We start from the raw sequence: 23,173 nt of genomic DNA on the forward strand, positions 1-23,173 counted from the left end.
TTAAACACAGTGGGGACTTCTCGTCCCTTCTGGCCTGGGACACCGACTTAGGCCACCTGCCCTCCAAAGCGCCCTAACCCAGCGGAGGACTGCCCTGACCTAAGGGAACGAGAAATGGCCGCGAAACACGCAGTCCTTCACCAGCCCGGACTGTGCCTTCTCGGCTCTCTCGCGAGAGGAGACATCCCTCCCAGCCGCCGGCTCTCGCGGGAAGGTGGCTCCTCTCGTGAGAGGTGGCTGCCGCGGCTCCCCGTAGCTATAGCAGCGGGGATGAGGGCGGATGAGGGGAGGGGATGTTTCGCGCCGCGGCATGAACTGATACTGGCAGGTAGGGACTCACGGCACCGCCGCCCTAGTGAGGGGCAAGGGCTCTCCCCACCTCCTGGGTTCTGCTCTGGCTGTTTGGAGCCGTACTGACCGTCGCTGTACGGACCGCTGCGCTGCTGGGTGACAGCGGGTCGCGGCTCTGGCGGCGGGACGGGAGGGGTCGCTCCCCTCAGCGGCATGGCAGGCTGCGTGAGGGGCGGGGGCGCAGTTTGTACCGCGGTGCCGGCAGCGGCCAGCTCTCTGCTGGGCGCGGCGGGAACCCAGGATCCACCGCTTTCGGGAACACTTGGGATTTCTTTTTTCCTGTCCCATCCCCTTAGGGAAAAAACCCAACAAGCCAAACCCAGCCGTTAACTGGTTGCTTGTTCCCTGTGCCCGGACCGTCAGTAGTGACTCTCCCGCCTGTGTAGGGCTTTGCAGCCCTGTACGCCTGCACGGCCTCGCCTCTGCTGGTGGCGGGGCAGGCGGCGATCGGCGGGTTCTGTGGTGGCGCTCAGCCTATGGCCTGAGCGCCGGGGTAACTGCGACAGAGGGCCTCCTCTGCCTGCAGCTGGTCACCTCAGGCGAGGAAAGTAGTAGCAGGTACGAGAAGGAGGACGCTGGAGGCAAAAAGGGTCTTCTGTCAGCAGGATCTTTGAAATTAATATCACTGACATTGCATTATGTTGGTTAATAACTCAGACATTATCAACTGCCATTAAAAGTTAAACTTGCATAGGTAGAAGCTGTTGGTTGGAAGAAGCTGCTCAGTTACAGTATTATATTTACTATGTTGGTCCAAGGTAGGCAAAAGCATGTGCAGAAGCTGTTTGCTTTTCCAGGATCTGATTTTGCTTGAAACCCTTTGTTCAGTAGGAGGATTATGAGTGAGGATTTGTGAGGATTACAGCCCTAAATAGAAACCATAACAGTATACACCTGCTTTCAGAAAGTTGCAGACACAATGGCTTTCTGGTCTTTCAGCTGAGAGAAGTTGTGTGTATTGTAGTGGCTGATTGTGCATGTGAAAAGAATTCAAAGAGCTTTTCAGATTTCAGAACAAATTCTGAGTGTTATACTCGTGGAAAAAAAAATATGCATGTGAAATGGGAGGAAAAATAGTTGTGTAATTTCTCATGCAGTTTTGTTGTGGAAATAAAGAAGTATGTACCAAAGACAAACCTCTCTAAGCTTGTGCTACACTTCAGACTTGAAAATCTACATTAGAAAGGTTTTGTGCTGCAATATACTTAATATTGAACAACGCTTTTGGAAATAGATAGCAGTTGTGACAATAGCGACATAGATAGTCTTGTGTTCGTTTCCAAGGGGAGAGAAAGTACTGCTGTGCTGAGAACTAAACTGGTGAGGTAATACATAACTTGAACATGACAGTTAAAAAAAAACCAAACCAAAAATGTATTATAGGCTAAAAATAAATAAATAAATTGGAATGAGGCTGTTGAAATCTATTCTCATTTAGGAAGTGACAGAAATAATGATCATTTTGCTAGACAGGATACTCTTTAAATTCTATTCCAGCACCTAATCAGAGTATATCTTAATCAAGCATGCTGCACATCATTCAGACTGAATTAAATAGGAGCCTTTTGCCTTTTTTTTTTCTTTTCTTTTTTTTTCCCCTCACCTGGGTGATGCCGGCCTTTTGCCACAGTGTTCTTGGGGTGGCGTGAAGGGTACGGGTATGCTTGCTTTGTCCAGAACAGACAAAGTTACTTAGAGTTATCTGAGAGAATTTAGAAATATTCCTTTCTTTATGCTAGTGACAGCTGTAAAAGCATTTCAGTTCATTTCTTTCAGTCATTGCAGGTAAAAATTATGTCAGTTCTTCTGTCTGTTCTGGTTAACAGTCTATTTTGAGACTGTAGTCACAAGTTCATTAAAAAGGGTAAAGGGAATTTAAATCCTTCTTTATCCAGTCCTGCTGATGTTATTAGGCATTAATCCTTCTTATGCGAATTTTCATGGAGAGTACATAGAAGAGAAAGTGTGTTTATTTCCCAGTTTGTGGGGCTTCAAAAACCTTGTTACCTAGAGATGAAAGTGGCAGAGCTCTTAGGTATCACATTATTGTAGTTACAGTAGGTTCTGTCCACACTAATCAGAATTTGCCCTCAATGGTGTTTGAGTGCTCTATAAACATATCTGTATATAGAACAGTTGTGGCTGTCCTGAATAACTTCTGGTGCAACTGTGCAAAATACAGCAGCTAATACCAAAAGGAAACTGAGGTAGCAGGATGAAAGAATAATAGAAAGTAACAGCTATTCTCTTTTTAAATCTGCTTATCTTACTGTTAAAAACCAATAAAAGTGTAAGTCTTACAATAAATGTGCTTATTGGCACCTGTAGAACATATTAGTCTTTTTGTTTTTCTCATGCAACCTTCTGAAATTTAAATCCCTTACACATCCTTCAGTTTCCTAACGTGTTCCACCCACATTTATTCAAATATTTTATTTTAATTTGTTCTCTGAAATACTCCACTTCTTGCCTTTGTCTAAACTTTGCCTTTTAATTTCTTTCTTTTCTGTCAATAATGGCTGCAGTCAGTGTTCCAAAGTTACTGTGCATTTCTGTCACTGAAAGTCATTCCCTAGCACAGGTATGCAGTGTTTGATGGTACATCAAGTGTTGATGAGAGGAGCAGCAATAAGTCTTCTTACTGACTGTCAAGGCGTTCTGATTGTCTTGCATGGATCTCTATTGTTTTCTTCTTGTTCACTGCAAGTCAGATAATAGGCAGTCTTTAGGCTTTAAGATTTTGACTTCATGTGTAGGCAGCCACCCTTCCTTAGGCTTGCACCCTAGTGTGAGACTGCTAGGAGGAACCATGTCCTAGCTGTAGCCTGGACTCTTTCTAAGGCAAGTGACATAATATAGTCTCTTATCATGTCTCTTGATACTCAAATTTAGCATGCAGTTTATTTCTTCTTTTCTCTCTGTTATGTCACTTGATGCATGGGGTTTCCTGTTCTGTGACCTGAGAAAGTTAAAAGGTTTGCGTGGATCTCATCAGCTATTGTGTATAGGACACAGGACTAGTGGTTGGCCAAACTAGGGTATCACTTGGCTATGCTCCTCTGATTTTATAGCAATAGACTGACTCCATGCCAGCTCAATCATTCAGCTTGCTGAAATGCATGCAGTCATGGGAAGTTAATCTGTTGTGGCTTTCCTAAAGTTGCAGTAAGTGTCCTATTTCTGGAGTTGTTGGAAAAGGAAGGAAAAATTTCAGTATGTTGTCAATGTCTTAGTAAAACCCAAGGAACCTGCATGGAAGGCAGAAGGCTCTTGTTATTTTTAACACATTTTCCAAGATCTAAGAGCTGTATGTATTCTGTTGTAGTCTTGTTAGAAGTAATGTTTTGTGTTCATAGAGTGTAAAACTTCCATTGGATTTTATTGTGTTATGCCCTAAATATGTGAAGTAAAGGTGGTCTTAAAGGTGCTGTATTAAAACTTGGTGTCTGTATTCACTTCTGTAGCAGTTATCACTTGGTAAAATGGAGAACTATGGTACCTGCAGAGTGTTTGCTGTGTTTGTTGCTGAACTATTAAGAGACAGAGGAAGAGGCTAGACTTATGGTTTTGAGGCTTAAAACCATTTTTGTTCAAATTCTGAAAGCATGTGGAAAGTTATCTGCTGTTATGTCTAACCTGTGCATACATACCTGTATGTATGTCTAACTTGAAATATTGTAAGAACATGATTTCTCTAGTATCATTCATAGTAAGTTGTAAATGTATCCATTACTGAATTCAACTCACCTGCAGGAAATGTTTAAACATCACTTGTAGCAGCAACATTTTGGCTACAAATACCTCATAACAAAATGGATATTACATTTGTTATTACTCTTATAGAGCACTGTGACTACTTTCTTCAAAATCTTTGGCCTTATGAAATGCATCTTCGAACAAGATATCCAAAGAAATCTTTAAGCAGCACTGTGAAATTTAAGTTTTAAAATCTGCATATTGGTGTCTCTTTTTTCTTGTCTTCTTTAGTAATAAAAACCTGAAAGATTTCTCCTGATACACAGGTAACTATAACTGGGTACCTGAGAGGCAGAAGTAATCTTTATCCACAGAATGATGTGCTCTACCGCTGGTGGTGTAATTTTCACTGTTCCTCTGGCACTCTCCCTATGTCCTGGTCTGGAGATGGTGCCCAAGGAGGAAGAGGTTACTTCTGTCTCTGTTCAATTTTTTTGTTACTTTGTTGGGATGAAGTTGTTTTCAGGAATGCAGATTGTAATGGTGAATTTTGAGATTGTAATGGTGAATTTTGAGTCTGATGGGAACTTGACTGAGCCTGACAAATCGATTTACAAAAGCCAGAGCTGTCAAATAGCTTGCCTTCATTACTGACCAGTTTAGATTTGAACCAATGACCTAAAGATGAAAAGCTCAGCATTGCATTACCAATCCACTGCTCCGTCCATATGTTCTCTTGTTTAAAGTCCCTGTAGTCCTCTTAAACAATACATGCAGTAAATATCGAGCATCATTTGCACTTGTAAATACTAGGACAGTGTCCATTCCAATTGTCTGCTGTGCATGTGAGGACACTGAAGTTAAATATAGCAACAATTTCTTACAGTCTGTGGCTTTTCATGAGAAACCCTCACACAAATCCAACCATATGGCAAACTCCAGCATTATCTTAAAACCATTAATGAAGAACCTATTGCTACCATTAACAGGAAAAGGAATCCACAGCTCTAAGTTAGCATACTGGGACTTATTAATAACCTCAGGCTGCTGCTAAGAAAATTAACTTAAACGAAATATCATTAGGTGTTGAGTCATTCCACCAACACTTCTGCAGGTTGTATCCAGGTTTGTATTTATCTATGGAAGCCTTTCTAGAATATATTATTGTTATTACATGTCTACTTTGTTCTTCATTGATTATCTTCATTGTGCTCAATGCTGTAAAAAGCATAATGGAAAATTATTTCCAAGGATTTTACAAAATAGATGCAACAAAATATCTGAAATACAGAGATAGGAGCGCATAATCCATTTCACCATTCATTCTGAGGTGTGATGTTTCTAGGCAACCTACTTAAAAGGAAGGGGTCAAGAAATGTAAATACTTGTCCAAGTTATTCTCTGTTAGCAAAGCTGTTAAAACAAGTTGCTGTCTGCAGGTCATAGCTTCTGTGAGCTGCAGAAATATCAAATTTACATTTTTATGTATGTGGATTGTTTTTATATTTCCTATCTCTTCTCCTCCAATCCTTAGTCCCATTTTCTTCCATAACAATAGACAGTGCTATGGATAGTCTGTTCTGACTGACCTGCTGACAAATCAAATACATAACAGGTGAATTTTTCCCTCACTAAAAGTGCAAATTGAGTCTTTTTACTCTACCTGACTATAGATTTTTCTGTAGTTTATAGGAGCATAATTATTTTTGACAGCTCTGGGTTTTTATTTCAAAATGTTGGAAATTGGCCAACTGATTCAAAAGGTGTTGGAAGAAAAGTGATTTTGGTCAGATGCTTCTGTGGGCAATAAAAATAACTTGCTGCCTATTTAATAATAAATGGAAGCTTATGATCATGTAAGATTTATGTCCGATATGTTCTCAGTCCCATTTGTTTTCTCCTTTTCTCCCCTTTTTCCAGTTAGAGCATCCCACTTAGAGCTGTGTCTTCCTCTTTTTGCACAGCATTTCTGGTATATAGGATGTGATCCATTATCTGTTTTGTAGTATTTTTTCCCACTCCTTTGTTTGCATCCTACTCATTTCCCAGGGGTTCTGTCATCCAAAGCAAAATGTCTAAATCCTTGGGGGTTTTTTGAGAATTGGACAAATCAGGTTTTTAAAACTCAGAAATATGAATTGTGAATATTTCCTTCTTTCAAACATCTCTCTAAGCCTGAAAAGATGCCAATTTATGTTGCATATAAGACTTCATTGAATTGTGACTGGACATGAACCCTGCTGATCTTTTGCTTAATTATTTTGCAATAGTCCCTGCTTGTTACTGCCATAACTGCCATCAAATCTGCCATAATTGATTTGATGCACGGATGTGGTCAAGCTTGCAGTCCTTCAATTTGAAAGCTAGACGCCTGGCTTTTGGAATCACTTTTCCCTGACATATTTTACAGCTCTGAAAATTCAGACAGTTAAAGCTCAGCTGTTTTCTCATCCTGTTTAAATCGGAACAGCGAATGTGGGTTTATTGTAGACATTTATTTTTAAAATCTAGTCAAGCTTACAAAATTGTATAAACACTTCTTGGCACAAAGGTAGGTTTTTATGAGTATATACATTGCAAATAAGTAGTAAGTAATTGCTGGTTCAAAGGTTAATAATGCTAAAGGCAGAAGCAGGTAGAATGAACTGTAATGAATAATGATCATATATTAGTGTCTTTTATGTGTGGCTCAACAAAATTTATACAGAAGTGTAAATACACTGTATACTGTGTGTGTGAGGGGGAACATTTTGCATGAGAGAAGCCTGTCGGGAATCAAGGGGAAAATACTTTTTTTTTTTTAAATAAGTTTCTTTTTCCCTATCTGCATGAAACTTGTTTTGGCATTTTACAGTCTTTGAGTAAAGACCAGCTAGCTTGTACATTTCTAATACTTGGTAAAATGTAAATCAGTATTGGTAGTAGATAATGTTTGGTGCATGTAATTCTTATGTTTTTAAAATAAAAACATGATTTATTACATTTTGACTTTTAAAAATAATGAATGGACTAAAAATATGTAAGAGTGATTCAGACGTGGGAGACTGTTTGAAGAGGAGGAATCTTCTGTAAGTATTTCCACAAAATGTTAAAATGAATGTACTGTGGGAAATAGTTAATCAGTAAATTGTGTCACAAAGCAGAGGATAGCAAGAGACTTTCTGATCCTCCAGTGGTATTCCCAGTAGAATGAACTTAGAAATGGATCAATAAATGACAGCTAATGCATCTCAGCACATCGGTACATGAGCCGTACTGTGACATGGAAACAGGTTAATGTCCTTACTAGGTCTACATGTTATTCAAGAAAATAGGTCATGGTAAGGGAAATGGAGGGGGGAAAAAACGAACGAAAAAAAAAGTGTTGCTTATATGCTCTGCCTGTTCCCTAAAACTTTTCTGTTATAACTGTACCTGAGGCATGCTCACAAATAGACAGCACAGCTTCATAAAATTTGTGATTAGTAAACCGAAACATTCTCTGTGATATCTATTATGGACATTGTTATGCACAACAAATCTACGCAGTACTTACATTGTAATAGATAATATCTGGGGAGTTATGTAAATATTTAGAAGTATGTTAAAAAGGCATTGTCAGCAAAAGCTTTAGGATCCTTTGATTACGGATGCTTGATAGATTTTAAACATATATTTATTTTTTTCTTAAAGAGAACCAGGAAAGAATGCTGCAGTGTGAGGTTGGCAGTGTTGCAGGATGAACAAGAATTTTTACTGAAAGTGCTGTTTTTAAGGTGCTCCTAGTTTGTTTAAAGTCTCAAAGCTAGACAAATTCCATAAATTTTCAAGGAAGCTTTTTAAAACATTGTTTTAGACATTTCTCTTAAAATGCATTGTTTTGGGAGAGGATTATAACTTTCCTGTTAGCAAAAGGTATTTACATTATCTTCTCCTTTTGGATAGCTGGTTAAGACTGTAGGTACAGTATGAAAATAGCCATCTTCGGAGATGAAATACCTTCTGTTGTGCAAATGTGTTTTCTTAAAGGGCTCTTCCTTTTTGGCAAAGGTAGAAAGGTAGTTTAATCGAGTAATGTATTTCCTCATTCAGTCTATTTACTGTTATTAATTATAGCAGTCATTCAACTGTATAATTATCATATAGATTAAGCTATTTACCACTTCTCTATTGTGTTTTTCTTTGTTTGCTTTTTGCTTATGATGGGTTCTCCTCTGCCTGTTTGTCTGGTATCGCAGCTGCAGCCTAGAAGGGTACCTGGCTAATTCCACTGTATTCATTTCTTGCTGTGGAAGGAACCGGCAGTGTTCACAGACAGAAAATGGTAGAATCTTGTCATCTGTACCAGAACAGAGAGCTTCTCAGGCTTACAGATCGAGTGACATTTTTAAGTTGAAGTTGCTTTTTCTGGCTGTGTAGCTCCAGGAATGTTTTTAGGCAGAAGCAGTGGTACTAGCAAGATCTGCAAAGGAATATGTGAGGTTTTGGGAGAGAAAATCTGGAAAATGTATGACTGTTGCAGTGTCATGCCTAACTGGAATTGCTTAATTCTGCTGTCAAAAACATTACTTCAAGTATCAATTACAAAATTATATCACTTTTTTCCTCTGATAAGGAGTGTATGTACTGTTTGTATAGGAGTTAAAATTATGGATGACATATCAATCCTAACCTTTGAGATATCTTCTCGTGTATGCTTAGTAAATAAATATGTCAAATTGTTTGAACAAGTATCCAAAGCCTAAACCAAGATTTTTAATTAATCCTAAACTTTCTAAACTCTTTTTTTTTTTTTTTTGTTTTAGATTTTGACAGCATAAAACATTAAATACTAATTTGTTTTAGTACTGTTTTACTTCAAATTTAGCAGTCTCTGGCAGGACTGAACATGGTAATGCTAGCTGTAGTGCTTCTTTTCTCATATTTCTACCCTCCCACTTTATTCTGATGGTATCAATAAAGTGCAACAATATTCCAGGTTGTTCCTGGGCTTCCCTTCCTCTTCTTATTCCAGCTTGTCTGGAACTCATTTGAGTAATTACGTGAATGTGGAATGCTGGGGCCATATTGTTATCCAAATACATGAATGAATTATGATCCTCATCTGGCCTGTAATTGTGAACAGCCTTCAGTATTAATAGCACTCAAATTTCCAAAATTACTTCAATAAAACAATGGAAATGCTGTTCTTTAGGTGGACTCTGAAAATTTTCAGTGGCAATTGCTTTTTTTCTACATGCTAAGTTTTCACTACTTCTGTGTGATGCTGGCCTATTGAGCTGATATGGGAGTGTCAACAGGTCTCTGTTTTATGTAGGACTTAATAATGTCTTAATTTGTCCAGTCATACTAATCTCCTCATTTGGATTGTGAAAATCACTCAAAAATAAGCGGTAGGAACTTTCATGAGGAAGCATGTGAAGTATGCTATGAATTTATGGACATAAACTAAGAAAGGTTTTGACTAGTTGTAAGGAAGACTTGGCCCCTTCTCCCCGTCCCGTGCTCCTGCTCCCCCCCATTCCCATTAGGACAGTCATGCATTTGAATAAGAGGCTGTACAGTTTTCATCCTTAAAGGATTTTAAGACCCAGTTGGATAAAGCCCTGAGCAACCTGATCTGACCTCTTGGTCATGCTTTGAGCATGAAGTTAGACTAGAGGCCTCCTCTGGGGTCCTTTCTAGCCTCAGTTATTCTGTGATTCTAATTTACTTGTTGATCACACTGTTCTTCAGCATTCCTTTTTCTGCATGAGCTGATCATTTGGAGTGCTCGGTAAATTCCTTCAGTAAGAATCACATGAGACTGAAGAATTAGAGGTACCAGCTCAGGAAGAAAAGGAGTGCAGAGAAATTGCTGTCCAACTGTCCTGAGAAGCGGCCGAGGCTGTGGACAGATTAACTCCTGCTTTGAAGAATATTTATGTGGAGATTTAGCATAGATCAAGCCATTTTCCTATGAGGACTTCATCAAACTATTAAATTCTGCGTTCTAAATTTTAATAAATTATGGAGGAACTTGACTAAACTTTTTTTTTTTTGTATAAGGAATAAAGTGTTCTGGCACATTACACATATTCAGAACAAATTCTAGCTGTTCATTGGTAGGATAGAGCATAACTTACATATAATGTAAACAAGAAAAATTAGAGCAAGGGAGCCAGCACACTCTTTCTGTTAGGCACACTGAACTGCAGAAATACTTTTAAAAGAATATCACTGTCAATTACTTTTCAGTCTTTGAGAAGAAAAAAAAGATGCATGTAGACTTAAAAAAAAAAAAAAATCTCTTCAGGAGAATTTTTTTTGAGCCTGTATTAAAAAAAATTCCTTTTGTCTTCAGAGTTAGGTCATGAGAAAAGAAAAATTATAGAAACTATCATAATTTATTCCTCTCTAGCATAATTATGATAGTTTTCTGAGGAGGTTATAGCTGCTTAAATTTAGATTGGGGAGGAAGAAATTTTACTTCTCTACCTAGTAGTAATATCTTTTGATGAAACTGGTCATAGACTTAACTGAGGTGTATTTCGTTTTAAATATCCATTTTACATTTCAGTGTTATTCCAATAGTTGATCTTCATTTATGTATTTTCAAGGAGAGCTTCAGGTTCAGGGTGTGACTGCCGCATCAGAACCACAGGTGCTGTGCAGTGGTGTTCTGTATGGCCACTCCAGTTTGCCAAATTACTTTGATATGAGGTAGGTGCTGGCAGTGCTTTCTAGTGTGAATGCTGAAGTGAGATCCAGCTGCTTGTTTTGGATTCCATACAGCTGGTAACAACTGAAAAGCAGTTCAAGAAATAGTTTGCCCCTCACTTTCCCCAACAATGATCTTATAGCTATCCTCCCCCACAATGACTGTAGGCAGTAAATAGAATTTTAGCTCATAAATTAATGCTTGAATTTTCCTTTCTCTGCCCAGTCTCATGATTTAGGTATGTAGTTATGCAGTTTTAATTCTGCCAACACTATGTTCTTAAAAAAAACAAAAGCCTCAACAACTACTGAATGCAGAGGAAAGTGGTGTCAAATGAAACGAAGGGTTTCCATTCCCCCCTTTTTTATGAGTATCAACCTGTTTGGTTAGTGCGGCATTTTTAATTTGTTCATTTTTGATTTGTCAGAGTGGAGAGAAGTTTCCTTAGCTGCTTACCAAAGGAGTATCTGTTGACTGCTAATATTATTATCACATTAATGAGAAGCAGTGATGATATTTTTGACTCTCTTAAGGACTGGTGAAGGCCAACTCTGGGCTGCTGTAAAGAGGTTGTGGAAAAACACTTGATCTTCAGGAGGGTGATAAACCCTTGTCCCTTTTAATAGCAGCCATTACATTATCATCCACAGGTGCCCTGGCTCTGGATAGTATGAAGGCTCTTGATTACTAGTTCTGCTTTTAATAGTGCTGCCCTTCATGCTTCATCTCATAAGCATTTTACCTTCCCAGAAGGAAAAGAAATAGTAGCACAATGTACTCCTTGAACAAAAATTACGTTTGCAACAGTAGCTGGTGTGTAGGACTTCCCATTGCTCTACAGGGGATTTATCTACTTAAGTCTATGCATTTCTAGAAAAGCATCTTTTGTGGTTTTTCAATCAGCTTTCACGGAGGATTTTATTGTTGATCTTGTAAAAACATAGTAATACTAGTGGAGTACTACATGTTTCAATCTAGACAAAGCTGCTCACTTGAGTTCTGGCTTTTGAAACATAGACAATTGTAACTTCTTGGGAAAGCCAATAGTCAAACAGGTGTATGTGTATTTTTTATCTTATTTTTTTTTTCCTCTCGTGTCTGGGCTTTACAAAATAAATGACACACCTGCAAAGTCTAATTACTTAACAGTTCCTTCAAGTGTTCTTGCATGCTCTAATTATCCAAATGACTTTAAAGAGGGAAAATTAGATTCTTCTGCCTCAATAGCATTCACTTAAAAGTCTTGAATTCTGAATTTGGGTACAGAGGGGGAAGCATGTGTATGTGTTTGCCTGTCATCTGCATGTTCCTTGGGAAATGCAATGCCAAATTCCATGCCTTCCTCTAAGCTTACTTGGACTTAATGTCACAACTTGTTTATCTTCTTGCCCTGTTGGCAGATTGAGATCTTTGAAGTGATGGTTTTGAAAATTGGAAGTTGGAATAAGAAAACTACATCATTGCCAAAAATCCACTTGATATTTTACTAAAGAAGCCTATTTTCCTGGACAAAATACTGGCATCTTTGTGTACTTTCAAGGCAAAATTGCTTTGGAGATTCTTTAGTCATTAGAAAAACTTTTCCTCTCTTGCACTAGGATTTGATCAATGTGTACTGGTATTGCAGAAATTATTTGGAATTTAGACTAGTATAATGTAGAGCAGCATTTCTTGTCTTTTTAATGATGTCTGTTCTCCTGCTTCCACAACAAGAATAACCTTTCTTGCAGAAAGAAGTTTCTCCCAGGAGAGAATTTGTGTGTCTTCTGTTGCTGTTGCTGCCTCAGGCAGCCCAGGACTGGAAGTACAGACACTTACAGCCGGAACCAGTCCTGTTTTCTTATACTGTTTAAATCTTGTGAGTCTTTTATTCCCATTGACTTAAGTAACAAGAAAATAGGTTCGCTAGTACCTTCAGATTTCTGGATGCAGCTAGGATGCCAGCATTGGAAGCTTTGTGTTATGAATGACATAAGTTTTATGTGTCACTTGATTGCATATTTAGTTTTGATCAGAAATATAACTCTGCTTAGTAGAAAAGATAGGTAGAATTGCTAGGCAAAGTATTAAAATGCATTTTCAAAAAGGAGTACTTCGTTCTTTCAGATCCTTTGCAGTATGAAGAAGAAAAATACAGAGGAAAATACAGAAGAACTTGAGTCTGCTTCTTTCATTTGAAACATTTGTGAGCCTTTATATACTGAGTTTGCTTATTACATTTTTTGATGTTTCAAAGTAGCCAATTTTTAAGTTGCAAAGCTGTTGACCTATCGAAGGGAAAGTAAATATAAAGCAGAGCAGGCTGGTGGGCTCAGTTTATTGGTAGATCCTTAAGAAAGGAATATACACAACTTTTTTGCTTCAGTGATATCTTTAGATTTAGCTTATCCATTTCAATAGTAACCATTGGTGGGTTGATACTATGGAAAAGATGACAGCACTTAAAATTTTAGAGGAGCGAGAACTAGGACACTACACCATTAGATTCCACTGGATATTTATTACTTCAGCCTCCATTCCAGCCTTCCCTGTCAAATTGTACGAAGCTGTTACCTAGGTTTAAATGTGTTGGAATCAGGATCAGCTGCTTTATATGACACCACTGCCTTGCTTGTTGTGATGGATGTCCAGAAACAAGGCTTCCTCTGGCAAGCAAGGGGCTGAGGATTTATTTCTTTTCTTTGCTAAGTAACCAGGCAGTATTCCCTTTACTGTTTGAAATTTCAAATTAATCCAGGTGAATGCAGTTCTCAGTATGTTTTTCACCACTTTTTTTTTTTCCCAAGGCAGAATTCTGTTTTGAGTCTTTCGATCCAGATATTTCAGTGAATTTACTTTGACATGGTATCATAAGTAGCCAGAATGGATGGACACAGAGTCTTGGCTTGTTGGGGGATGTTAGTGTAGAACTGGGAATAGAATTGGTGTTCTGGCAGTTCCAGTGCTGTCACATCCCCAGTTCAGTGAGAAGAGGAACCAGATCTTGCGCTGTCTGTCTTCGTACAGAAATAGTTCTAAAATCTGTTAACTTCTACTGGGGGAGGAAGTTCTTGGAGGATATGCAAAGTAACATAATGAAACTACATTACAAAGAATTCTTATGAGTTAGCAAATGATTTTGCTAATGTAACTTGTGGGCATATCAATACAAAAGACAGAAATTATATTTAATTCAAAAGCTCACCTGTATAGTTCAGTCTTTCTCTGAACCTAGATTAACCAGCAGTAATAATGTCTTCTTATAGATCCTGGCCACATAGACAGGATGCAACTGAGCTTGCAGCTAAAACTAAACATAAACAAGCATTGTGAATACAGACTGTACTGACCATTCAAATTTGTAGAGAATTTTTAAACTAACTATGTGTTTGGATTGAATTCCAGTGTGGTTGTGAATATATCATAGAAGCTAATCATGTAGCAGATAGTGAACTAGATATGAGAGAGCTCTTACTTCTTTCCAAGTTTAAAGATAATAGTAGGAGCCTGCATCGATGTCATTTTTTGTATGGATGGAAATAGCTGTGACATATGAAGCAGCAGTGCAAATCCTGTCTGCAAGGTGACATATCTCTTACCATGTTTTCCTACACAGATGAAGTTCTTGAGCGCCGAGTTTAAATGATTATGCTAGAGGAACTGTAGTAATTAATCTACTTCATATAAAAGAAAATCAAACAGTTATTGTTTATGTCTCTTTCAAAATATACTTCAAACTGACCACTAAAATGCTATCTAATAGTGATTAGTATTAGTGTTCAGTATGGCTAAGAGGATCAAGAAAATTAATAGTTATATTTGTAACATTCTTACTAGTTTACAAAATTAATCTTTTCTTAAAATGTGCCAATAGCAAAAAGCAAGCAAGCAAACAAAAAACCACACACAAAAAAAAAAATAAAAAACCAAAATCCAAACACACACACAAAAAAACCCAAGCACCCCAAAACCCATAAAAGCAAACCCACTATCAAATCCCATCAGTTGAAACCTGAGTATTTGTCTTTGTAAATTTCTTTGCCTCATCAGGAAAAACATGGAAAGCTGTAAATTAGTGACTGAGCAGTTGCAATGTAAATTTTCTTTTGTTAGTATATTGTCTGAGATTTCTCTTGAGTATATATAGTTAATTCACTTGTGGTTTATACTAACATGTTTTGCTTCTCAGGGTAATTGGACTAGAAGAGCATTAGTCAGTTGATGCAGTTCAGCTGATGGTCAGTATCTTATTAAGTCATGATAAATCAGTGTTTTAGCCTCCTCCTTCTGTGATGAACAGAGCAGGGTATGGCTGATATCTGGAATGGTGCCTTTCCTCCCCTCTACCCCCACTTTAAAACCACGAGTAGTGGGAATATTAACTAGATAAAGTTGGATACTCCCCAAAAGCTCAGTATTAATTTACCATCTTAACCTACATAAGCAGTATTTTCATTCTTTTCCTTCTAATGTTAAACCTGTTAGATTTTGCTGTTCTGTTTATAAAGTATTGTCATAAAATTATATAATGTGTCAGATGAATTTTGGACAATCTTAGGGGAACTAATTTTAAAGATAGTTTTGTATCTTAACTATTCACTTTTATTAATTTACAGTTGTATTACAGTATCCTCCTTCTTTTGGTCTCAGGTATTTATGGCAAGATGAAATTTTTCAATTAAGGGAAGGGCTAGAAGGCTCTAAGTATGCTTACTGTATGAAGAAGATAATAAACAGTTTTCAGTTTTATGTGATCATTGTATAAATCTTGTGAAAAGGAAATAAACAATTTGGGTGCATAGCGAATACCCTCCAATACACTTAAGAAAACTTAGGTATTAGTTATGTGGAAAAAAATCAGCACAGCTGCATTACAGCTACTGATGTCTTTAAACCTTTTTCTTCCTGTTCTTTGTTGCTATTTTAAAGTAATAAAATCAACCATTACATCTTAAACTGCCACATAAGCATGTACTATAATAAGAGTCTATTCTTATGTAGTTTAATTTTGGGCAGTGACAGCAAGTAACTAACATTTCTAAATGTCGTGATGCAACAAAGCAGGAATGTACAGAAGGGTGCTGGTTTTGTGCTATCGGAGCAAATACTCTGCGAGAGCCAGAGTATCTGCAGAATCATCTGTGTCAGGCTTAATCCTGTTTATCTGCAACCTCTTGTTCTGTATATGTGCATGAGTATGTGAACAAAGTACATGCCCCTCCTCCCCCATCCCTCTTCCTGATCCAACCCAGCTTTATCTGCCTAGCTGGGAGTACAGAACAGATTTCATAATTGACACAGAAGTGATGCTAATATGCTGCAAAAGATCTGCTAAATGGTCTTCCCTTGCTGGTGAGATTGCAAGTCTGGATTGCAGAGCTCCGGTTCTGTTTGTATTACTGTCTTACTGCAGTTCTCCTACATATTTCCATTGAACTAGAGATGGCCACCGTGTTTAGAAGTGCCCCTTCCTTATCCTGGGGCCTTTTCTTAACCTTTCTGAGGGCTGCACAGCCTGCAGGCAGCACTGGAGCGCTGCTGCCTGCTGAGCTACACTCACTACAGTGTTTCTAGCTGCCAATATACCCATGGCGCTCTAACGTGGTGTTTTTGATAGGCAGCACAATTTTGTAGGACGTACTTGAAATAAGTTCTATGAAAATACCCTCAAAACATTAGCGGAAGAAAAGTATAGGTGAGCAGCACTTAGCACAGGAAGGAAATAAAAAGCACAGAGGACGTAGAAGATGGATGGCAAATCTGAAGCAAGCTTTTGCATACTTCTTAGTATTTGGGTAGGTTATTTATTAGTCTGGGCCTGATGAAATTAATCCTTTGACACATTAAAGAAAAAACCCAAATGAGTGACGGAAGACATCTCAGTACCACTAGCTGCTATTTGAGATGCTTGATACTTGAAAATTAAAATGAGAGGTGGGGAAAAGAAGACCATCCCTCTCCCACATTTTGAATAAACTCTTGCACTAAGCCTTTGGGAGACAAGAAGAACGTGAGTCACAGCCACCACAAATTCAGGAGAATAAATAATCATGCCAGTTTAATTTTCTTCTGTAATATGACAATAAAGCCTGTGAATTGACAAGAAAAGTGTGAATGTTAGTATTTTGATGTTGGCGAGTTCTTTGGCACTGTTTCATGCAATAATCTTACGAACAAGTGAAGAAACGTGGCCTGAAAGAAACTCTTGTAGAGTAGGAGGAAGACTCATTGGATGACTGTGCCCAGTGGCTGGTTATTAACGATTGTCTGTCAGAATGAAATGGTTGTATTGAATGTGGATCCGCCACGGTCTGTTGGGTCTGTACTCATTCTGCTTCACTTCAATCTTTCTGTTAATGACCTTGATGATAAAGTAGATAGTGTGCTTACAAAATTGATTCACTAAAAACGCTCCCAAAACTTGGAGGGGACGTATATGCATGGGACACAAGTTTAAAGGCACAAAATTATTCTGAGAAAATCGAGAAAAATTGTAGGAGATGAATTGATACAGTTTGAAGTTCTACACTTAGCAGAAATCATGAAATACACAAATACAGGGTAGGGAACAAGTAATTAGGTGATAATTCTCCAGAATTCCTGACACCATTATATCAGAAGGGTTAAAAATACAAGAATAGGCTGTAAAACACACAGACCAATCATTTATTGTCTATGGGTAAGTCCTTGGTTGAAGTGTTGCATCTGGTTAAGGTAAATGCCTCAAGCAAATACAGCTGAGCTGAATAGAGGCTGGGAGAAGAGTAATCAAATACTTGGATGTCTGGAAAATGGGGCCTGGTAAGAAAAACTGAAATAATTTGAACCAGGGAGAGGGGAGAGTGTGCAAGGCCCAAAAAGAGAACTGGAAGACATGACTTTTTTGTGTGTGTGTATGTAGTAGGCTGTTTCAAGAAGGTTGGAAGTTCTCAAGTGTAAGGCCCATCCATGAGAGGTAGGGCATGACAAGTGATCTTAAATTGTTGTGAAAAATGCAGATTAGGTCTTGGACCAGGAATGAAGAATCGGTTCTTGAGATAACTGACTGTTGTTTCTCATAAGGCATTTTCTTTATTTACCTGTATTTTAAATGACAATTAAGACTGATGAACAGTATGTATAGACTTTTTGGAATGTTACTGATGTAAAAAATGAACAGTATGTACATGGAGATAATCTACCCTGAGGCAGTACCCACTGGACAAAATGATGATGCAGCCAGCCTCTGTATTGCCAGGCCTTCCACATCTCATGTCCTCTAATTTGGTAGCCTTCATCTTGTTTCGGTACCTCACTACATAAGTACTAAGTACACCATACAAGATTTTCAGCTCACTTTCTGTATTGACGTGTCTGTTGGTAGTCAACTTTTATTTCTTTCTCATTTTCATAATGACTTCTGTTGTCAGACCAGCACTTTGGGGACTCAACATATTATTATCATAAGAAAACAAGGAGTGTACTGTTGGTAATTGTTTTGTTTATAAAATCTTTCCCAATTTCCATTGTGTATTTCTCCACTGAGAAATGAGTGCAAGCCTCAGTTACCTGAGGCTGTTTAACATGTGTTGTTAGCATATTTTGAGTCTCTATTTGCATTGTTATACCCTAGAACACATCTTTAATCATCGCAGTTGGAAATTACCTTGCTTAGCAATTTTAGCTTCTATTTTCTCAAAGAGAAATAAGTGATTTCATAAGCCAAAGCCAACAGCCTGTGTACAGTGTAGCCAGCCAAACCTGAATTCTGTGCCTGAGAGTGGAGTTTGTCACAGCTTCAAGCAATTTTTAATGGGGCTTTTCGTTTAAGTAGATTTGAAGGAAATTCCATAATTCTTTTCTTCCCTCTCCTTCTTCCGTCTCCTCCTTCCCTCTCCTTCTTTCCCCTCTTCCTCTTTGCCCTTCTAAGATATCTATGTGAGGGAATCTGGAAGTTCTGGCAGCTGGGGAGAGGTGGTGAACAGCCTTTAAATGCTGGACAGATGTCTGATGTGGAAACTTCAGGGGTCCTGCATTGTGCAGGAAAGCATTCTGGAGCTTTTATGAGGCATACCACAGAAAGGTTAAGGGTGATTTGAAAGACCTGTTTGTTGTTGGTTTGGATATTAAGGGATGATTTTAACTCCTCTCTTCTGCTAGATCACAGGTTACTCTTACCCTACTATTTTGCTTCTCCATCCCACAGTGAATTTGGGCTAAATGCAGTAAATTCTAATGTTTTCCCTTCATCACGGACCTTGCTTTCCTAGCTGGATGGTCATATTCATAATATCTGCAAGGGTATTTATTGCTGACATGGATTACTTAAATATTGATCATTAGCTTTCAAATTTCCAGAGTAATACATGTGGGACTCGCAGGTTTGTGCTTCTTCGGGCTCTGGTCATATTTAAATGGTATTCTTCTTAACCATCAGAGCCAATTGAAAATTTAGAGCTAGCGGTATGTACCCAGCAGGTGATACAGACATTTGGAACAAAGAGGAGGACCCTTACTCTAGTGGAAAGCCAAGTAACTCAGTTTATTGCCGATGAATACTTGGTGATAAAACAATCTTTGAAAAATATGTCAAAAATGCAAATTCTGAGAGAATGCCAATAGCATGTGCCACTGGAACTGGAAGGATGAGACTACTATGTAGGAGGAATGTATAATAAAGACATACCATAGTATAGAAGTTGCAAGATGTTGCAACCTCATCAACCAGCTCTAAGCGGTACTGATCCTTCTGGGCATACGAGGCAAACACAGCATTTTGTGCAATTCACATGATCTAGTTGAGAATGCCTGGGGTTTGGGAGTGCTGCAGTGCTGCCACACTGAGTGCTGAGCTCATGCCAGCCCTCCAACTTAGGGCAATAGAGCTGTTTTTCCCATGGGTGGCTAGGTAGCAGTGAAATCTACAGCAGCAGAGGGCTATTGGTCAATGGATAATTTCATGTTGAGCCTTACCTATTGTTTTGGAAAGCTATAGGTAGGTCAGAAAACTCATGGCTTTATTTTTTCTTAAAGAGCTGGAATGTGGATGCCTGAAATAATTTTGATTTTCATGGCATTTGACTTCTGCCTTCCTTAGCTGCACTTGAAAATCTACTGAGAAAGCACAGACTACCTGTCTTATTGTTTATGGTGCATCATGTTGCTCTTTTTGTACTTGACTTAATGAAAATAATAATTAACTTCCTTTTGACCAACAAAGTTACTTTTGTCTTGCTTTATTTGGTGAAGGAAGGATGTCTCTCACTGTGGAATGCTGGATTAGGCTTTTAAAGTACTTATTATTTGTCTCTTTGTAGAATTACATCAAGATACATAACAGAAGCATTATTTATAAGCATAAGTTAAAATGTGGTGTTCTGAAGACTCTGATAGCTGGATTACAATCCAAACTCACCATTTAGTGGTCTCAAAATCTGAAGTTTGAGTAGTAGGTTTCAGTTCTGAAAGAAGTGGAGGAAGGTCAACACAGCACTGAGTGCTGATGCAGTTCCAAAATGGCATGTGGCCCATCTTTATTCTGAGATCACTGTTATCTGAAAATCTCATAGGTGACTGATGTAAAAAACGAAGGCTGACAAGTCAGTCAGTCCTCCTTCTAGTCATTTCTGCTTTCTCAAGCACAGGCCATCATGCTAAACTGAACTACTTTGTTACTCTGCAACCGTATTTCAATGCAAGGTTTTTTATGTGCCTAAACATGGACTATGAGACGGATAAACCCATTTTCACTGTAAAGCAGAGTTTGAACTGTCTCCTTGCAATAGAAGTAAATGAAGTTTGTCTTATGTTAGAAAATTTGGTGTCCCTGCTCAGGGCAGGGAGTTGGAACTAGTTGATCGTAAGGTCCTTTTCAACCCTAACTAGTCTATGAATTTAGTAGCCAAGTGCTCTTAATTGACAACAAATTTATTTAGACTACTCAAAAGACACTGAACGTATTTAGACTACTGAGATTTGGAGAATTCAGTGCTCCTTACATAAAATAAGGTTTAGAAGTGATTTTGTTGTGCTTTCACTGTACAAAACATAACTGAGTTGTAATTTTAATTATTAGGTATATTTAATTATTAGAAATATTCAGCATTTTCAGTGGATAGCTATGTTGGATGGTAATATGTGTAAATATGTTGGTTTCATTTAATAGTTGGTTCTAGAGAAGGCAACAGGAAGGCAACACAATAGTGTGGATAAGCAATAGCGCTGGAAACATGCTACAGACAATAGTTGATCCGTCATCCGTGAAGAGCTGACTTCCAGGCTCCAGCTGAAGTTACATAGCTGCCTCTCTAAGGGTGGGAGCTCAGTGATCAAAAGGCACCAAACAGGATGGATAACAATCAACACGGGATTTTTTTTTTTTTTAAATATGACATTGTTAGGTGATTAAAATGATTTTTATTGAGGGAAAAGTGTGTTTGAGTATTTAAATACCACATTTAATGCTATCAATAATGAAGATAATCTGTTCTAAACATACTTTAAAATGAAATCCCACTGCTTGTTTGCCACTAAATTTTAGCAAATGGGATGCTGAACTGAAACAGCACTAATGAATTGACAACATAGCTTTTAACAGTAGGTGGGGTTTTTTTAATTATAGTGTAGATAGAACTGTTTTGATTGTTCCACACTGTTTCTCAGCTTAGAATGAAAGACAAAAAACCAAGAAACTTTCTCTTAATGTTTGAGTAATAGCCTAGAGGGCTGAGAGGATGAGATCCCCTACTTCTAAAAATGTAGCATTGGTGCTTACCATTAATATCAGTTTAATTCAGATTACTCTAAAACCTTTATGTAGTTAAATAAAATAATGCCATGTAAGTTCTGCCCACGTGAGTTTGACATTCGTATGAATGTGAAATTCTATTTTAAAAAATATATAAATAATATATAATATAGATATAAAAAATAGAGTTTTCTAAAATGCCATATCACATTCACCATTTCCTGATACATAGTTGTGATTATTTAGTATAGTAGTGTTGGGTAACTAATATCCAGTAAAGCAGAAACACAGATCTTGCAAATACTCAGAAAATTAGGGGAAGGGGAGAAGGGAAGGGTTTAAACATGAAGAAAATGTTTTCTTCATGAGGCGGAGACGAGGGGGAAAAAGAGAGAAGGGGGAATAATTTCTATGGTGGAAAAATTAGAGTTGAATGTTATTCAGGTATTTTAATAAAAGTATCTTTTATGGTATCTTCCTTATTACCAAAGCAAGAAGCAAGATTTTGTGTATGAGGCTATAATATACTGCGTTAAACTGTAACTCAGCCTGTTCCTTCAGGCAAACCAAATGCTGTCGCTCATGCTCTCAATGCTGCTCTTCCAAAGGCCAACACTGGTTTTGATGAGCGCTGGTGCAATTGGTGGTGGGACTCATGCATGAGAAGGGGGCCTTTCGCAGAATCATAGAATGGTTTGGGTTGGAAAGGACCTTAAGATCATCTAGCTCCAACCTCCCTGCCATGGGCAGGGACACATCGCACTAAACCACGTGACCCAAGACTCCATCCAGCCTGGCCTTGAACACTGCCAGGGATGGAGCATTCACAACTTCCTTGGGCAACCCATTCCAGTGCCTCACCACCCTCACTGTAAAGAACTTCTTCCTTATATCTAACCCGAACTTTCCCTGTTTAAGTTTAAACCCATTAACCCTTGTCCTGTCGCTACAGCCCCTGATGAAGAGTCCCTCTCTGGCATCCTTGTAGGCCCCCTTCAGATACTGGAAGGCTGCTATGAGGTCTCCACGCAGCCTTCTCTTCTCCAGGCTGAACAGCCCCAACTCTCTCAGCCTGTCTTCCTATGGGAGGTGCTCCAGTCCCCTTATCATCCTCGTGGCCCTCCTCTGGACTTCCTCCAACAGCTTCGTGTACTTTTTGTTTTCAGGACACCAGAACTGTACACAATACTCCAAGTGAGGTCTCACAAGAGCAGAGTAGAGGGGCAGGATCACCTCCTTTGACCTGCTGGTCACGCTTCTTTTGATACAATCACTGTTCGAAAATATCTGTAGAAGGTTCAGTAAAACCTTTATGATATTAGCCGGACAGTGAGTGACACTTGATTGTGATTTAGAGATCATCTTTGATATCTAAAAGTAAGAACTATTACCGAAAATACAGATGAGAATTGGGAAAGTATTGTTTGTTGGTATTTTAGAGATGAGGAATTGGAGCAGACAGAGATGAATTGATCTGCATGAAATTGCCCTGAAAAGTTGGAGGATGTGGCGATTAATCCTGGTAGTTGGTCTAGACTGGTGGCTTTATGCTAACAGTAGTGAAAGGAATAAAAAAGTGCCTGCATGGCTGCAGCTTGAGAATTCCCAGTAACCTCCTCGAGATCCAAGTGAGGCTGATGTGTTTTCATGACTGGGTGTATGTCAATACAATGTTTTCTGTTCGGGAAGGATGACACAGCATCAGAACTACTACCCTTCTTTTCATATTTGCTTCTTGACTA

The 23,173-nt window shown here is 38.4% G+C and overlaps 1 protein-coding gene across 1 annotated transcript in view; it reads left to right on the plus strand.

Annotated features, from left to right (window-relative positions):
- Nucleotides 1–231: 231 nt before the first annotated feature.
- Nucleotides 232–23,173, plus strand: part of USP54 (ubiquitin specific peptidase 54) — a 104,499-nt gene continuing 81,557 nt past the window's right edge. The window contains exon 1 of the mRNA XM_030486119.1: nucleotides 232–328. The gene's annotated coding sequence lies outside the window, so the exon portion shown is untranslated. The remainder of the gene's footprint in view (nucleotides 329–23,173) is intronic.

This window comes from Strigops habroptila, chromosome 5, assembly GCF_004027225.2.
Source record: "Strigops habroptila isolate Jane chromosome 5, bStrHab1.2.pri, whole genome shotgun sequence".
Taxonomy (NCBI): domain Eukaryota; kingdom Metazoa; phylum Chordata; class Aves; order Psittaciformes; family Psittacidae; genus Strigops; species Strigops habroptila.